We start from the raw sequence: 11706 nt of genomic DNA on the forward strand, positions 1-11706 counted from the left end.
AGGGATAGGGATAGGGATAGGGATAGGGATAGGGATAGGGATAGGGATAGGGATAGGGATAGGGATAGGGATAGGGATAGGGATAGGGATAGGGATAGGGATAGGGATAGGGATAGGGATAGGGATAGGGATAGGGATAGGGATAGGGATAGGGATAGGAATAGGGTTAGGGATAGGAATAGGGTTAGGGATAGGGATAGGGATAGCGATAGGGATAGGGATAGGGATAGGGATAGGGATAGGGATAGGGATAGGGATAGGGATAGGGATAGGGATAGGGATAGGGATAGGGATAGGGATAGGGATAGGGATAGGGATAGGGATATGGATAGGATAGGGGTAATGATAGTGGTAAGGATAGGGATAGGGATAGGGATAGGGATAGGGATAGGGATAGGGATAGGGATAGGGATAGGGATAGGGATAGGGATAGGGATAGGGATAGGGATAGGGATAGGGATAGGGATAGGGATAGGGATAGGGATAGGGATAGGGATAGGGATATGGATAGGATAGGGGTAATGATAGTGGTAAGGATAGTGATAGGGATAGTGATAGGGATAAGGATAGGGATAGGGATAGGGATAGGGATAGGGATAGGGATAGGGATAGGATAGGGATAGGATAGGGATAGGATAGGGATATGATAGGGATAGGATAGGGGTAGGATAGGGATAGGATGGGGATAGGATGGGGATAGAATGGGGATACGATAGGGATAGGATAGGGACAGGATAGGGATAGGATTGGGATACGATAGGATAGGGATAGGATAGAATAAGGATAGGATAAGCATAGGACAAGGATAGAGATAGGGATAAGGATAGGGATATTATAGGGATAGGATGGGGATAGGAATAGGAATAGGAATAGGGAAAGGGATAGGGATAGGGATAGGGATAGGGATAGGGATAGGGATAGGGATAGGGATAGGGATAGGGATAGGGATAGGGATAGGGATAGGGATAGGGATAGGGATAGGGATAGGGATAGGGATAGGGATAGGGATAGGGATAGGGATAGGGATAGGGATAGGGATAGGGATAGGAATAGGGTTAGGGATAGGGATAGGGATAGCGATAGGGATAGGGATAGGGATAGGGATAGGGATAGGGATAGGGATAGGGATAGGGATAGGGATAGGGATAGGGATAGGGATAGGGATAGGGATAGGGATAGGGATAGGGATAGGGATAGGGATAGGGATAGGGATAGGGATAGGGATAGGGATAGGGATAGGGATAGGGATAGGGATAGGGATAGGGATAGGGATAGGGATAGGGATAGGGATAGGGATAAGAATAGGTATAGGGATAGGGATAGGATATAAGGAATAAGGAATAAGGATAAGGATAAGGATAAGGATAGGGATACGATATGGATAGAAATAGGATAAGAATAGGATAGAGAAAGGGATAGAATAGGATAGAGAAAGGGATAGAATAGGATAAGATTGCGTTAGGATTTTGTGAAGATCTGTTAACAAATTACTAAATTATTGAGTATTATTCTAAATCGGACGAAAATATATATGGCAGTTATATCTTGATTTGAACCGATTGATATTAAATTCAATAGCAATACTGGGAGTCATAAGGGAATCCTTTGTGTCAATTTTCGTGTGAGTTGGTTAACAAATGACCAAATTCTTGCGATACTAGTCCAAATTGGAGAAACATATATATATATATCTAAATTTGAACCCATTTCTATAAAAGTCACCAATAATGTTGAGACTTATAAGAAAATCATTCGTGCTATTTCATAGGAGTCGGTTTACAAATGACGATATAATTGCAATTTTAGTCCAAATCGGACGAACATGTTTATGGGAGCTATATCTAAATCTGATCTGATTTCTATGAAATTCTCCAATAATGTCAAGACTTATAAGAGAACCCCATGTGCAAAATTTCGTGAGAATCTGTTTACAAATGACTATATAATTTAAATTTTAGTCCAAATCGGAGCTATGATCCCAAATCTGAACTGATTTTTTCCGATTTCAATAGGCTTCGTTTCTAGGCCCAAGAAAATGTTTGTGCCACATTGAAAACATTTGAATGAAAATAGCGACTTGTACTTTCTACACAAATTATCATGGACAGACCGACAGTCAGACAGACGAACATAACTAAATCGAATCAGAAAGTGATTCTGAACCGATCGGTATACTTATTAATGGATCTATCTCTCTTTCTTCTGCGTGTTGCAAACAAATTCACTAAGTTATAATACCCTGTGCCACAGCAGTGTTGTAGGTTATAATAATTATTTAAGATTTTCAAAATTTTTTTAATGAAATTTAAAAAAAAAATATATATATAAAACAAATGTGTCTGCAAGAAGGGTGACTACATTATTTTTTCGCAACCATTTAGCACAAAAACTGGATTTTAATGCCCATGACTAAAAACCAACCGGATTTGTCTTTTTTATCTTTTTATCGGTACGGCGTAAAAGGATTAACTTTTGCAGTTTAACTATAGTTGATAATCGTGGTGCATACTCAATTTCATTACCCTATAGCGATAGGATATTTCTTTTGAAGGGAGCCTTGAAACTTGTTTTTCACCATTAAACACAAAATTATAGATTTCATGTTAGTTTAGCTTTTGTTTTCACTAAAAGCTCTTTGTTTTGTGGCCATAATCCTTTACAAGTGCATGAGTGTGTGCGTTTGGTTGTACAAAATATGTCATCTCCATAGCTGAAGGCTCTGCTCTAAAGGAAATCATAATTATCCTTTATTTTGTGCCGCTGTTTTGTTGAATTTTATCCTTCATATAAATTCACTTCCTTGTTTGCGTTGGGGAGTGGGATGTGGGGGTTACACCATTGCTTTTGATGGTTGTCTTGCAACATCGAACATGTATCTATCCTTAGAAGATGTTCGTTGTGTTTCGGCCACGGTTGCTCGTGAGCCATGATGTGCGATGTGCCGTTTGATTTGTTGTCATCGCTCCTCTGTTCGTTCGTTTGTCTTCCTGTCTTTCGGCACTGCTTAGAGCGTCAATTTGTCACAATGGCTGGCTGGCAAGCTGGTTGGATGGCTCTTTGGCTACATGGTCTACAAAATAATGTTTGAACACACACATTCTCACACAGCCGATGGATATATGACAAAGCTTTCGTTGACAAATGAGCTTTGTTCCGCCAACGGACATACAGTGTTTATACAAATGTTTTTATGAGTGTAAACAAATAATGGTGTGCCCACACAAAGAACCTTTTTATGTAAATGCAAGTGTGTTGGCCACAACGAAGGATATTACAGATACACACTGCATGTGTATGTGTGTGTGTGTATCGGTATGGAAATATAAAGAATTTGCTATTCTTAGCTATGCTCAAAAGAAAAAGCTTACAAAAATCTTTTGATTGCATTTGGTTCATAAAGGGGATTTTCCTATTCTGATTCCTTCGAGATTCTTTTGGAATGTCAACAGAGGTTTTATTATTTTTTGTTATTGAACATATGGGACATTAACTACTACTTTTTTTTAATTAAAAACATGAAAATATGAAATCAAACATCTAAAATGTGCATTTCCATTTCAGCAGCTTGAAAAAAAATCAGCTTATATTGAAATCATGGATACGTCCGTATTATAAAACATTTCTTTAAAATATTTATAATTAAATTCTAATGCAATTTGGTGTAATAATTCCAAATGTTTCTTTCAGCAAACCTAACTCCCAAAGTAATTACCCGTGGAGTGGCCCATACGTTATTATCATGTTATTACACTGCCATCTTACGCACAAGCTTGGTTATTTGCCAAGACTACCCCAACATTCAAACAATGAAAGGCGTAAAAAATAAAACAAAAACAAAGCTATACAAGTTTGAAGCAACTCTCGTTTTAAAATGACACAAAACGCACTGATAAAAATACTAAAAGCAACATAAACATGATATCGTCACCAGCGGTGAAACCAGGAAAGGAAATAGTTGCCAGGAAGGCCTTTTTATGCCAACCCCCATAGGATTGTCCGTTTAAAGACCGTCCCTCCGTATGTTGCAAGCACGCTAATTTTTGAGGGAGTAAAGTCAAGATTCCGGTGTCTTTGTGAGTCCACAGGATACGACGGGACTCACGGAGACACCAGAAAAGTAACTCAGTTGGGTTTGTAAATGGTCCCTATATAACTCTCTTAGGGACTGATTTTCGATTAGGACTTTTTGAACTCATTTATGGCGCAATTCAAAACTAGCGCGAAATTAAAAAAAAACCAGCGCAAAATTACAAAAAAAAAAATCAATATAAAAAAAGGAGTTTTGGGAGTGAGTTGTAGCCCTAGAGATTTGGTGCCGAAAGTGGATATTAATTTGGTGCTCTACTCCCAGCTTTCATATGTATGATTGGGGATGGAGCGACCCGCAAATACTCGACCAAGCTATTGGATATAAGGTTCGTTTTCCGAGATTTATTGTCGAACAATGGGATACACGGTTCGTTTTACAATCTAAAATACCTTTCATTTGAGTCCCATATTGTCGATACTTGGCGGGTTTTGGTGCCCCAATTTTCGATACCAACTTTTGACACCATTTTTTTTTCTTGTGTTAGTATTAGAGTGGTAACAGAATTGCATCCCATCTCGGAGATTAGGCGTTTTTGAAAAGTAGACTAAGGGAGGACTTCATTTTTATATATAAGATTTTTATGTTATGTGTTATGTGTTGTTATGTTATGTTATGTTATGTTATGTTATGTTATGTTATGTTATGTTATGTTATGTTATGTTATGTTATGTTATGTTATGTTATGTTATGTTATGTTATGTTATGTTATGTTATGTTATGTTATGTTATGTTATGTTATGTTATGTTATGTTATGTTATGTTATGTTATGTTATGTTATGTTATGTTATGTTATGTTATGTTATGTTATGTTATGTTATGTTATGTTATGTTATGTTATGTTATGTTATGTTATGTTATGTTATGTTATGTTATGTTATGTTATGTTATGTTATGTTATGTTATGTTATGTTATGTTATGTTATGTTATGTTATGTTATGTTATGTTATGTTATGTTATGTTATGTTATGTTATGTTATGTTATGTTATGTTATGTTATGTTATGTTATGTTATGTTATGTTATGTTATGTTATGTTATGTTATGTTATGTTATGTTATGTTATGTTATGTTATGTTATGTTATGTTATGTTATGTTATGTTATGTTATGTTATGTTATGTTATGTTATGTTATGTTATGTTATGTTATGTTATGTTATGTTATGTTATGTTATGTTATGTTATGTTATGTTATGTTATGTTATGTTATGTTATGTTATGTTATGTTATGTTATGTTATGTTATGTTATGTTATGTTATGTTATGTTATGTTATGTTATGTTATGTTATGTTATGTTATGTTATGTTATGTTATGTTATGTTATGTTATGTTATGTTATGTTTGTTATGTTATGTTATGTTATGTTACTTTCAGTTTATTTTTACTGTTCTATATTGCACTTTGTGTAGTGTTATTTTATATAACTTTATTTTATTTTCTTCTATTTTACAGCGAATGCTTATAATTTATTTCTGCAATACAAATTGATAAAGGCCCCAGAAAAGGCCTCCTAACAAAAACCTATTTGTGTGAGCTGTGTATGTTTGGAGCAGCCACATATCATTTCAAACAATGTCATACATTCAAACGACAACCATCCAAATGGATGATAACGAAGTTTAGAAGGATGTATAGAAAAAGAATAGAAGCATTCAAAATTGAACGGAAGTAAGCAGGAATAGTACTTTACAATTCTTACATATACATTGACATGTGATTGTTTCAGTTGTAAATCGAAGACCATTTCCGCGTAGCTGTGTCATGTGTGTTTGCTTTGTCTAAGTAAAAGTGTACATGTGTGTGTGTGTGTCATTTGCTCATATTGTATTAATGGATTAGGAATCACTTCGATTTGATGTAATTATGCTTAATCATCACAGTGATGTTATGGCAAATTACATACGTCAATATAAACGGCCCATGATGTTGCTGTAAACAGCGGCAGAATTGTTGACGCATTGCTGCCGCTGCCGCTGCCGTTGTTGTAGCTGAGATGGCCAACATTGATGATATATTCCATTCTTTAGTCATGTTGTCTGTTTCTTGTTGGCTGGCATAGACATGTGTGGTAGATGTACAGCTGAGTATGAGTGTGTGTGTGTGTGTGTGGTCTTGTGTTAGTCGACATCGCCGCAACTAAGCGACAAAGCAAACGCCAATAATAATGGCATGAAAACACACATCAAAAGGAAAACACACAAAAACAGAAACCAAAAAACAACGCTAACATTGCAAGCAGCCCGGCAGGCAGACAAGAGGCAGACGAGCGAGCAGGCAGGCAGACAGCGGGCAGGAGACAGGCACAAACAAGCAAAAGCACAATCAAACACTTTTAAGTCAACAACAGAAATCAAAAAGATTTCTTCGTTTCGTGAGCACAGATGCAACGTGCTACTCACAGCAACTAGTCGCATGTTCGTTTTCTCCCTTCTGCGCTGGCTGACTGGCTGCTGTGTCGAGATTTTTAGATTTCGTCGATGAAACGACGCGACAACGAACAACGGCAGCTAGCCCCAAACAAACCTAAACAGCAGCGAAACACTAAAATCGGAAAATCATTGTTTCGGTGTTTTTTCGCGAGTTCGTTAACGGCAACGGTCGCTCGGTCGGTCGAACGGTCGGACTGTCGGTCATAACGGTTGTAACCTAACGTTACGCAGGAAATCTTCATTGTTATAGCGCTCTCCACCACCACTGTCACCATCAACATCAAAAAAGGAACATTGGCATATTGTCGCAACAACCGTACAACTGTCCAGAGGGTTTCGCTGCCTTGACAAGGCTATCGTGAGCCGTGTGAAACATTACCAAGTGAAAACTTAACAACAATAAGGAGAAAAAAAATCAAAAATAAAAACAAAACAACTACAATAACATAGCTACTATAGGTGGTACAAACAGAAAAAGGAGAGAGAGTGCAAACAAATCATTTTATCCTCTCTGTTGATAGTGCTGCTCCTGCTCCTGCTGCCACTGTAGTTGCAGTCAAATTTATGCAAATGCCTGCCTTGCAGGTGTGTGAGTGAACACTTGACTAATAACAGAGTGCTGAGTGAATGAGAAGAGGCAAGCAGCCAAACAAACAACAACAACAAAAAACAAAGCCACATACCGTTTTACAATTCACACGTGCTTCAATTCGGTGTAACGGTAACGTGAGTAGCAAAACAAAAACAAAGCTAATTTTTTTTTATTTCTGCCAAGCGGAGAGGAAGGCAGCATTGCGTTTCCCCAACAGCCTGCCTGCCTGCCTTCCTACCAGCCTGCCCATTGGTGGATTACATGGACTACAAGGTGTAATGGTAATTAACATTTCACCTCCATTGTCTCCCTCTACCAACGGCCATATCAACATTCGCCTAGAGGTGAGCCCCAGACACAAAAAACTGCATACAAGTATATTAAAAGACAGACAGACGCAGATAACGCATCGATAAGTGAGACATAGCCAAACAAAAAATTGCAAGAAATTTAATTCTAGTGAAAAATTAAAGCAAATTCCGAAAATTCTCTTTAAAATAACAAATGACAAAAGAAGGAAAATAAAAAAAATATATTTTGTGTCAGCCAATATTGAAACGAGCCGAAACCGTGGTATAACAATAAAAATTAACAAATACCAACAAAAGGACGACCACCTTTGTTTCTTTGAATTCGTCCAAATAAAAACAGTATCCTTATGAAGGACGATTTTCCAATTGTGAAGACTTTGAAAACTGTTTTTCTCTCTGTATGTAACCCATAGTGATGGTGAACACAACAGCAATTTGCAAATTGATATCCAAAAAGAAAGTTTGCCGAATATTGGTTTCGTCTATTTTGTGGAACAGTGATAGTCAAAGTTTGTTCATTATAGAACTTTATTCAAGTTAAATCTTGCTCTAAATATAAGTGAACGGACTGTTTATTAGACAAATTGCTGGAAATGATACTCAGGTGTTGGTTGGTCGAATGAATCAAAACAATCGCCTGGGGAATTGTAAGAAAGTACGGTGTTCAGAATTTGTACCATAAGTTTGTATAATGTCGACATCAGCTTGGGTCAATTTGGGGACGTTATAAAGTTTGGCACAGGAAATTACACCCCACGTCCAGAATGAAAATATGCCCCAAACAGATATATGGAGAACAACAGCATAACTTTTGGGTCATATTTTCGTCTTTTTGGGACTTTTTATACCCACCACCGAATGATAGGGGTATATTCACTTTCCGGCCCTATAAAGTATATATATTCTTGATCAGCGTAAAAATCTAAAACCATCGAGCCATGTCCGTCTGTCTGTTAAAATCACGTTACAATCTTTAAAAATAGAGATATTGAGTTGAAACTTTGCACAGATTATTCCTTTGTTCATAAGCAAGTAAAGTTCGAAGATGGGCTATATCGGCCTATATCTTGATATAGCCCCCAAATAGACCGATCCACCGATTAAGGATTTTAGGACCATAAAAGCCACATTTATTATCCGATTTTGCTGAAATTTGGGACAGTGAGTTGTGTTAGGCCCTTCGACACCCTTCTTCAATTTGGCCCAGATCGTTCCATATAGCTGCCATATAGACCGATCTCTCGATTTAAGGTTTTGGGGCCATAATTTATTGCATTTATTGTCCGATTTCGCCAAAATTTGGGACAGTGAATTGTGTTGGGCGCTTTAACATTCTTCATCAGGATTTAGGATTTTCATGCATTAGTATTTGACAGATCACGTGGGATTTCAGACATGGTGTCAAAGAGAAAGATGCTCAGTATGCTTTGACATTTCATCATGAATAGACTTACTAACGAGCAACGCTTGCAAATCATTGAATTTTATTACCAAAATCAGTGTTCGGTTCGAAATGTGTTCATTCACCGTTCAGCGATGAGGCTCATTTCTGGTTGAATGGCTACGTAAATAAGCAAAATTGCCGCATTTGGAGTGAAGAGCAACCAGAAGCCGTTCAAGAACTGCCCATGCATCCCGAAAAATGCACTGTTTGGTGTGGTTTGTACGCTGGTGGAATCATTGGACCGTATTTTTTCAAAGATGCTTTTGGACGCAACGTTACGGTGAATGAACACATTTCGAACCGAACACTGATTTTGGTAATAAAATTCAATGATTTGCAAGCGTTGCTCGTTAGTAAGTCTATTCATGATGAAATGTCAAAGCATACTGAGCATCTTTCTCTTTGACACCATGTCTGAAATCCCACGTGATCTGTCAAATACTAATGCATGAAAATCCTAACCTCAAAAAAATCACCCTTTATTTGGGGTGATATGCACACTTTTGGGTTTATTTGCGGGTTGGTGTTTGGTGTGAATTAACATTATGAAAATACACCCCAAAATCTAAATTGCAATTTGACCCCAATTTAATATTGGGGCACCAACTGCATTTATTTTTTGGGATCATTTTTTGTAATAAAAATATAACCCAAATTTTGGGGTCTTTTTCATTTATAATTGTCATGGCGCCGATTTGGTTCAACGAAAAAAAAGACTCCAAGCTCTTATCAAAACAGAAACATGGTAACATGTTCAAAATCTTATATTGGAGATCAAACTGCATTTATTTTTGGGGTCATTTTTCGTAATAAAAATGCAACCCAAATTTTGGGGTCTTTTTTTTATTTTCAACTTTCATGGCGCTAATTTGGTTGAACGAAAAAAAAAGACACCACGCTGTTATCAAAACAGAAATCTACGGCAAATTTTGAGAAAATTTCCCCAAAAAGTCATGAGCCCAAAATCAATATTGAGCTTCCGGGTTTACACGACAAGGTACGTTCGTAGCTAATATTCTTCTACGCTCAGACAACAGTTTGAGCTAAAATACTTGGATTTTATAGATTTTAGATGAGAATGAATGTCGGTGCCAAGTTGCGGAATAAGGCCAAACCTACCACAAATGGACGAAACATGATAAAATACTCAAAAATTTATATTGGGGCACAAACTGCATTTATTTTTGGGGTCATTTTTCGTAATAAAAATACAACCCAAATTTTGGGGTCTTTTTTCATTTTCAACCATCATGACGCCAATTTGGTTGAAGGAAAAAAAGATACCAAGCTGTTGTCAAAACAGAAAGCTACGACGAATTTTGAGAAAATTTCAAAAGCTATGATCCTAAAATCAAATTTGAGCTTCCGGGTTTTAACGACCAGGTCCATCCGAATCTAATATTCTTCTGTGCTCGACGACAGTTTAAGTTCTTGGATTTTAAAGATTTTAGATGAGTATGAATGTTGTGGCCAAGATTCGCAATAAGGTGAAACCTAACACAAGTGTACGAAACTTGATAAATTGCTCAAAAAATCTCATCCATTTGACTTTAAGCGAACGTTCCCGGTTGCAACACATCGAATTATCCATTTCGACACTACAAAGTATGCCAGTATTGTTGATCGTCATAAAATTCTAAGATGGTTTAAGGATGTTCGGGGTTTTGTCCGTCCGTTTGGTTGTAATCATCCTTGAACCTTCAAAAATTGAGTTATTGAGTTGAAACTTGGTACAGATCTGCATTTTTCCCAAACGCAGACAAAGTTCTGGCACGAACCAAATGGGACCATATTAGGATATAGCTGCCATATAGATCGAACTCCAGATTTAAAGACTTAAGCCTATAACAGCCGAATTTATTGCCCGATTTTGTTCCGATCCTTCCACAACCTTATCGAGCATACTCCAAATCGGACCATGTATCAACATTGCTGACATATTGAACGATCTACCGATTTAGGGTCTTGAACCATTAAAAGTTTCATTTATTACTCGATTTGGCTCAAATTTGGAGCATTGGATTGCAGTAGGGTCCCGAACCGAATATGGTACAGATCGACCAGATAGACCGATTTTGGGTCTAATGTCCATGACGGCAGCATTTGTTGCCCGAATTTGCTAAAATTTGGAACAATCAGTTGCGCTATGCACCCAAGATATCCAAATATAGTCTAAATCATGTCATAATGTTGTTATTGTAGCCTCACCTCCTCAAGCCCTGGAGGTGAGCAAGCTCGTTTCGGTCCAAAGGACCAATCGCCGCGTAACAGTATGGCCATTGGTTATTTAAAGGCGCCAATAACCCTCCTTGTCGTATCGAGCATCATAGGCACTCAGTATTGGTGCAAGAGCCGGTGCCGACGTCCGACGTCTCACAGAGACTATCCGCTCGATGACCCCGATTGTCCGCTACTGCCGCTGCAGCTACTCTGTATGGAGTATTCCAATATCCACAACCAGTGGACGCGGACTTTTTATTGTAGATTTTTGGCACTATCCAGCAAAAAAATCGGAACACAAATGGACATTTGGCAGCCCCAGAAAATTTTCGAAAGATCGAGATGACCAACTTAAGGGGCCTGCCAAGAGGTGTCCGGACAAACAAAAGCCTTGAAATTTTGCATTTAAACTCACTAACACTTAATCTCTAACCATTTTAAATTTCAAAAAGATATCTCTCTACCCGTTCTACACGCGGCATTTTTTAATAGTTTTTTTTTTTCATTTCCATCCCACTGTGCGAACGGACGCAGCTATAAAAAGGAGGCCCCTTATGATTGAGCCCCAACTTGAATCGAACAGCACCCAGTGATATGTGAGAAATTTGCCCCTGTTCCTT

General features: G+C 37.7%; 1 protein-coding gene and 1 long non-coding RNA gene across 10 annotated transcripts in view; one reads left to right on the forward strand and one right to left on the reverse strand.

Moving 5' to 3' along the window:
- The window catches only part of LOC131997795 (uncharacterized), a 203351-nt gene that overhangs the window by 189675 nt on the left and 1970 nt on the right, over positions 1–11706 (reverse strand). The gene's annotated exons all lie outside the window — the stretch shown is intronic.
- The window catches only part of LOC106083177 (uncharacterized), a 70475-nt gene continuing 64981 nt past the window's right edge, over positions 6213–11706 (forward strand). For 2 of the 9 annotated variants that reach the window (XM_013246056.2, XM_013246055.2), the window contains exon 1: positions 6213–7245. The gene's annotated coding sequence lies outside the window, so the exon portion shown is untranslated. The other 7 variants (XM_059369424.1, XM_059369425.1, XM_013246054.2 and 4 more) reach the window with 6 other exon arrangements.

Source organism: Stomoxys calcitrans, chromosome 5 (genome assembly GCF_963082655.1).
Source record: "Stomoxys calcitrans chromosome 5, idStoCalc2.1, whole genome shotgun sequence".
NCBI lineage: Eukaryota > Metazoa > Arthropoda > Insecta > Diptera > Muscidae > Stomoxys > Stomoxys calcitrans.